This window comes from Lithobates pipiens, unplaced genomic scaffold, assembly GCF_037356315.1.
Source record: "Lithobates pipiens isolate NorthernLeopardFrog02 unplaced genomic scaffold, aLitPip1_a1.2 Scaffold_27, whole genome shotgun sequence".
Lineage (NCBI taxonomy): Eukaryota > Metazoa > Chordata > Amphibia > Anura > Ranidae > Lithobates > Lithobates pipiens.
In genome coordinates this window covers 2446401-2452499 of record NW_027507788.1, presented here as the reverse complement: position 1 = coordinate 2452499, position 6099 = coordinate 2446401, and the positions used below count along the sequence as shown (strand labels likewise).

General features: G+C 44.1%; 1 protein-coding gene across 5 annotated transcripts in view; it reads left to right on the top strand.

Moving 5' to 3' along the window:
- Window positions 1-6099, top strand: part of SPEN (spen family transcriptional repressor) — a gene marked incomplete at its 5' end in the record, with an annotated part of 76188 nt that overhangs the window by 943 nt on the left and 69146 nt on the right.

Below are 6099 nucleotides of genomic sequence, written 5' to 3'. Positions count from 1 at the left end.
TTTAGGATGGAGATTTCTATAAAACGTCACCCCGAGATCGTATATCATTGGAGAGAGAGAGCAAATTCAACCGATTTTTTTATTTATTGATTTCTTTTTTTTTATTGTCACGTCTTCTTACCCGTTGGGATTGTGGATATGACCAGTAAGTGGATGTCTGTACCGGGACCATGTGAATGAAACGATCGCTGGCTTGGACTCCAGACGTTTGGTGGTTTGAAAGAAAACGGCTGCTGCGGGACGGTTTTTGGAAAGAAAAAAAAAGAATATATATATTTTTTTTTTAAAGTCCAGATTTGAAGTGGATGGCGATCGAAGTTTAGGGGTTGGAAAACAAAAAGGTTATACGGTGTTCCTGCCTGTAGGATGCTCGTCCTCTGTGGATTGCTCCCTTTTTTTTTCTTTTTGTTTTTTGAAAACTTTCTTCCAATTTTTTTTATTTTTTTTTTTTGGTTACGTAAAGAATACATTTTTCTCGGTTCATCCAAAGTGTCATTTGAAAACCCATGCCCTTTTTTCCTCACTGAGAAGGTGGATTTACCCTAAAAAGGGACCAAATTGGGGAAGTTATGTTCTCAAATCACTCCCTAGATTTAATTGGGATTTTAGGTCGTGTTTCCTCAATTGGAAAAGGTTGGTATGTGCTGCCCTGTATATATTCCGCCCTTCTCCTAACCCAAAGTCATCCTGTTTTTTTCCACTAACCCCCTCCCCTCCCCTCCCCCACCCCCCTTCCCCCCTGTACAACTTATATAGCACTAATAGATACAGCCACAGCTATTTTAGCACCTACATATCTGATCTTTACAACTTTACTTCCTCCTCCTCCTCTTCCTCTCTGTACTGTTATATTTCTTCATAGAGATTTGTATTGATGTGTCTCCTCCATAACCATAACGCTAAAGCAACCCCGCTCTTGTCCTAAGATCTGCTTTCCTAATACTTAGCAGCGAAAAATGTATGTTTTTCCTGTTCCTTTTTGCCATAGTCATCGCCAATGCAATATTTCTGAAGAAAACCTAAAGCATCCTTTTAATAAAAAATATAATAAAAAAAAAAAAATATATATATATATATAAATATATATATATATATATATATAAAAAAATTTAAAAATATATAAAAATATAAAAAAAAATATATATATATAAAAAAAAATATATATATATATATAAATAAATTAGGGATGGTTCTGTTGTGTGAATGGATGAATACTAGACCTTAATTTCCTAGTCCACATTGCAAACACAAATGTGACTCCTCTAAGCCTGGAGATTTCAGGCTGCAGGGAACCAGGATAATTACTGACAACCCAACTCTCCTCCTCCCATAACCTCCACCAGAATATAGAACAATCGTCCAAGCCAATGACCAGAAGAGGCGAGAGTGAGATCAGGAGCCGCGGGTTAGGCAGTCTTAGAGAGCGCAAATGATGAGGGAGATAAAAATCCCCCTAGTGGGGAGTTTACAAATTAAAGTGCGGGCACCCATGGCCGCTCCCCATGGCCAGTCCTGGGCACCCATGGCCACTCCCCATGGCCAGTCCTGGGCACCCATGGCCGCTCCCCATGGCCAGTCCTGGGCACCCATGGCCGCTCCCCATGGCCAGTCCTGGGCACCCATGGCCGCTCCCCATGGCCAGTCCTGGGCACCCATGTCCGCTCCCCATGGCCAGTCCTGGGCACCCATGGCCGCTCCCCATGGCCAGTCCTGGGCACCCATGGCCGCTCCCCATGGCCAGTCCCGGGCACCCATGGCCGCTCCCCATGGCCAGTCCCGGGCACCCATGGCCGCTCCCCATGGCCAGTCCCGGGCACCCATGGCCGCTCCCCATGGCCAGTCCCGGGCACCCATGGCCGCTCCCCATGGCCAGTCCCGGGCACCCATGGCCGCTCCCCATGGCCAGTCCCGGGCCCCATGGCCTGCCCTGTCTTCCAACAGCCATATTGTAATGTGCGGATGCCTAATCAAAAGAATAAGCCATGAAAGTTCAAACTTTCAGTAATGCCATTCATGATAATGCCAGGGGCCTATTTATAAAGCTTAACATGTTCTAATTTATTAAAGGAAATTATGGTGTTTCCCTCAAAATGGCATCAATTGTATTTCTTTATTTTTCCCACTTTTGTTCATCAGATTTGTCTACTTTTCACTTTAAAGCTGAACTCTGGGCATAAAAAAAAGTAATTTTAAATATATATTCTGTACTAATCTCTAAGATATGTCCTCTGTGTGCACAAATGGTATTTGATATTTTTAAAAAGACTCTTGGACGTGTATCTTGGTGAACACAACATTCCGGGATATGGGAAATGATTATTAGCAGTGACACACATACACCTACGCAGGTTGAACTGGATGGACTATTGGCTTTATTCAACATTACCTTCTATGAAACTATAAATGCATTTACAGGTCCAGATATTCCTGAAGCCATGACACCATCACTGTGTAATCCATAGCCTGTAAAGAGAGCAGAGCTGTGGGAGGAGTCCAGGAGGCTCCACCCACTACAGACAGGGTGGCAGAGACAAGAGCAGTCCCCAAGGAGAGGAAGTAGAGCTGTGGGAGGGTTCAAGCAAGCTCCACCCACTACATAATGCAGGTGGGGCGGAGATCAGACCCCTCAACCTGCATAAGGAGGCCCCACCCACTACAGCTAAATAAAGGAGGGGCCAGAGACAAGACCAGTCTCCCTGCACAAGGAGAGAGTAGAGCTTCGGGAGGGGCCCAGCAAGCTCCTCCCCCTACATAATACAGGACCTGTCACCCTGCATAATGGGAGAAGGAAGAACTTTGGAAAACTACAGCAGGGGGCGGAGACCAGACCAGTCGCCCTGTACAAGGAGAGAGAAGCAGAGCTGTGGGAGGAGCTGTGCAGGCTCCAACCAAACAAAAAACTACAGGAGGGGGTGGAGACCAGACCAGTCACCCTGCACAAGGAGGGCAGAGCTGAGCTGTGGGAGGGACTCACCAGGCCCCACCCACTACAGAAAACTACAGGAGGGGGAGGAAACGAGACCAGTCGCCCTGCACAAGGGGAGAGAGTACCTGTGGGGCGGTCTTTATTACAGGAAGTCTCTGGGTCACTGCACAGATCTGGAAGATCACCGAGAGTCCAGTAACAATTGTAACATTTTCCTGGAGTTCAGCTTTAACATTTAGATTGGAATCATTTTGACTATTTGGGGAAGAATTTTTTTTTTATAAAGAGGATCCTTACATCTAAGGCGGTCCGCCGTCATTTATCAGATGGTTAAAGGAGAACCCCGGGGTGATGAGTAAGCCTATGAGCCATAAGAGGAATGCGTTCCCGTGTCGGCATTGTGTTCTTGGGGGGGTGATTATTTGTCAGAGAAATGAATAGTCCACATTCGATTTTGCCTGAAATTCCATTGCCTGCTGTGGCAGCCTAGGCGACTCTGTGAGATCGGACCACACTAATGGATCCATACTTTGTGATCTGCGCCAGACGTGGTAACTGGTATAGTGGTCGGGAGCCAGAGGTAAAGGAGCTTTACCGAAGCTCACATTTTATACACATAACCCGGATCCATGTGCGTTTTTATTATTTTATCTTCTCCGAAGACCTTCCTTAAAGTAAAATTCCAGCCTCAAGGTGACTAGTCTTTTTGGAAATGCCCCCTCCTAACCTTTTAAGAAAGACATATTCACTTGCCTATTTTCAGCCTGGTTTGGTCACATGGTCCCGCTCGCCCCTGTGTCAGCTGGCAGAGGCTGCAGGGGAGAGGAAGGAGCGCCGAGAACAGCTTGGAGTCTATAGGTGACCTCACCACTTCCAAGCATTCCCAGCCATTGTCGAGAGCTCCCTCCTCCCCTCCTAACACCTGTGCTTACTAACCTGTGTAAGAAAGACTTGTATACCTACCTGTTTTCAGCCCACTCTGGTTATGTGATCCAACTCCCCTGTGTCAGCTGGCAGTGGCTGCAGAGGAGAGAAGGGAGCGCTTACAACAGCTGAGACCTGGGAGTCTGTAGGTGACCTCACCCCTTCCAGCCATTGTTGAGGGCTCCCTCCCTCTCCACCTCCTAACCCGTCTGAGAACAACGTATATACTTGCCTATTTTCGGCCCGCTCCCATCTGGTCATGTGATCCGGCTCCCCTGTGTCAGTCAGCAGAGGCTGCAGGGGAGAGGAGGGAGCTCTGACAACAGCTGGGAGCCTGTAGGTGACCTCATGGGTTCCATGCATTCCCAGCCATTGTCAAGTGCTTTCCCCTGCAGCTGCTGCTGACTGACAAAGGAGGTCATGTGACGTCTATTTTTTACACGGCTTAGTCAGTATGAATGGTAGGAGGGGGCATTTTTTTATTAAGACCAGTTAGGATTTGGCTGTAATTCTACTTTAGGATCACAGGTAAAGTTTCCTTTACTTTCGCCTCCTACATCTGGCGCAGAACAGAAAAGTACGTTGTGATCTGCGCCAGATTTGGCCCCCCCCAGATGGCGGTAATTGGTATGGCAGCTGGGAGGCGACAGTAAAGGAGCTTTTACCGGGCTCTCTTTTTATACACATACCCCGGATTTATGTACCTTTTTTTTTTATTATTTGTCTTGAGCGAAGAACTCCTTTTTAATATTTTATTTGCGGCGGAAAAAATGGCAGCTGAAAAGATTTTGGGTGTGAATGGCGCGCGTCATCTTCGCTTGTCCCAGACTTAGGCCTTTATTCTTGTCATTTAAGTATTACAGGTACTTGTATAGCGCCATCAATTTATGCAGAGAGAGAGAGAGAGATATGAGCAAGCTAAAAAACAGAAAGTGACCCGGGACAGCAGAGACGAGCCTCCATCCCCGGAGGATATATAAAAACGGAAAACGCAGAAATCAGTGCGGCACTTTAAAGGAGGCATGTCTCTGTTAGTAAAGAGTATTAGGAGTTTATTATGTAAATACTATTGAATGTAACCAATCCCCAATGGGTAGTCCCTATAATGAACAAAATAAATATCTCTTGTGTACAAAGTAATGCACGATATAACTATATTCAATGCAAAATAGTCACATATTTCATATTAATACATACAAGGACATGATTGGTACACAGAACAAAAGAAAAAAATATTGTACATGATTGTCAAAATGAACATTACATAGTATAAAAATATAAAACATAATAGGAAATAATGAAACAAATTCATAGTGATACAGGCTATAACCTGGCACCCTTGAGTGTGGGCTCAACGCGTTTCATGGCGTTTAAAGCCAATCATCAGGAGTAGGATGCTATAAAATGTAGATAAGTAGGTGGACCAGTTGGTATATGAGATACACGGGGGCTCTTCAGCTGAGAATCAACACATATAGTGTAATGATGATACTTTACCTAAAGGAATAACTCATGGGTATAGATCTACAGCTACTATGATGGAACAAACATGGGCTGGAAAAGTTTATCTCATCCAGGGTTGTGGCAGGAGAACCCAGACCAATGTGTGTCCCCCATGCCACATTAAGATGGATCATTCACTGGGCACATCCACTGGCGGAGTGTCCCATCAGTCGACCCTGCAAAAGTGAATAGGGATAACATGAAAAAATAGTACGGGGGAAAAAAAAAGAATTGAGGGCCAGCATACTAAGCCACTGAAGGAAAAGCCTAAAACTTCTGACGATTGGCTTTAAGCGCCACGAAACGCGTTGAGTCCACACTCAAGGGTGCCAGGTTATAGCATGTATCACTATGAATTTGTTTCATTATTTCCTATTATGTTTTTATAATTTTATACTATGTACTGTTCATTTTGACAATCATGTACAATATTTTTTTTCTTTTGTTCTGTGTACCAATCATGTCCTTGTATGTATTAATATTAAATATGTGACTATTTTGCATTGAATATAATTATATCGTGCATTACTTTGTACACAAGAGATATTTATTTTGTTCATTATAGGGACTACCCATTGGGGATTGGTTACATTCAATAGTATTTACATAATAAACTCCTAATACTCTTTACTAACAGAGACATGCCTCCTTTAAAGTTTTTATATATATATATATATTATATATAATATATATAATTTTTTTTTTTTTTCACATCAGTCCCTGCCCCCAAGCAGCTTACACTCTAA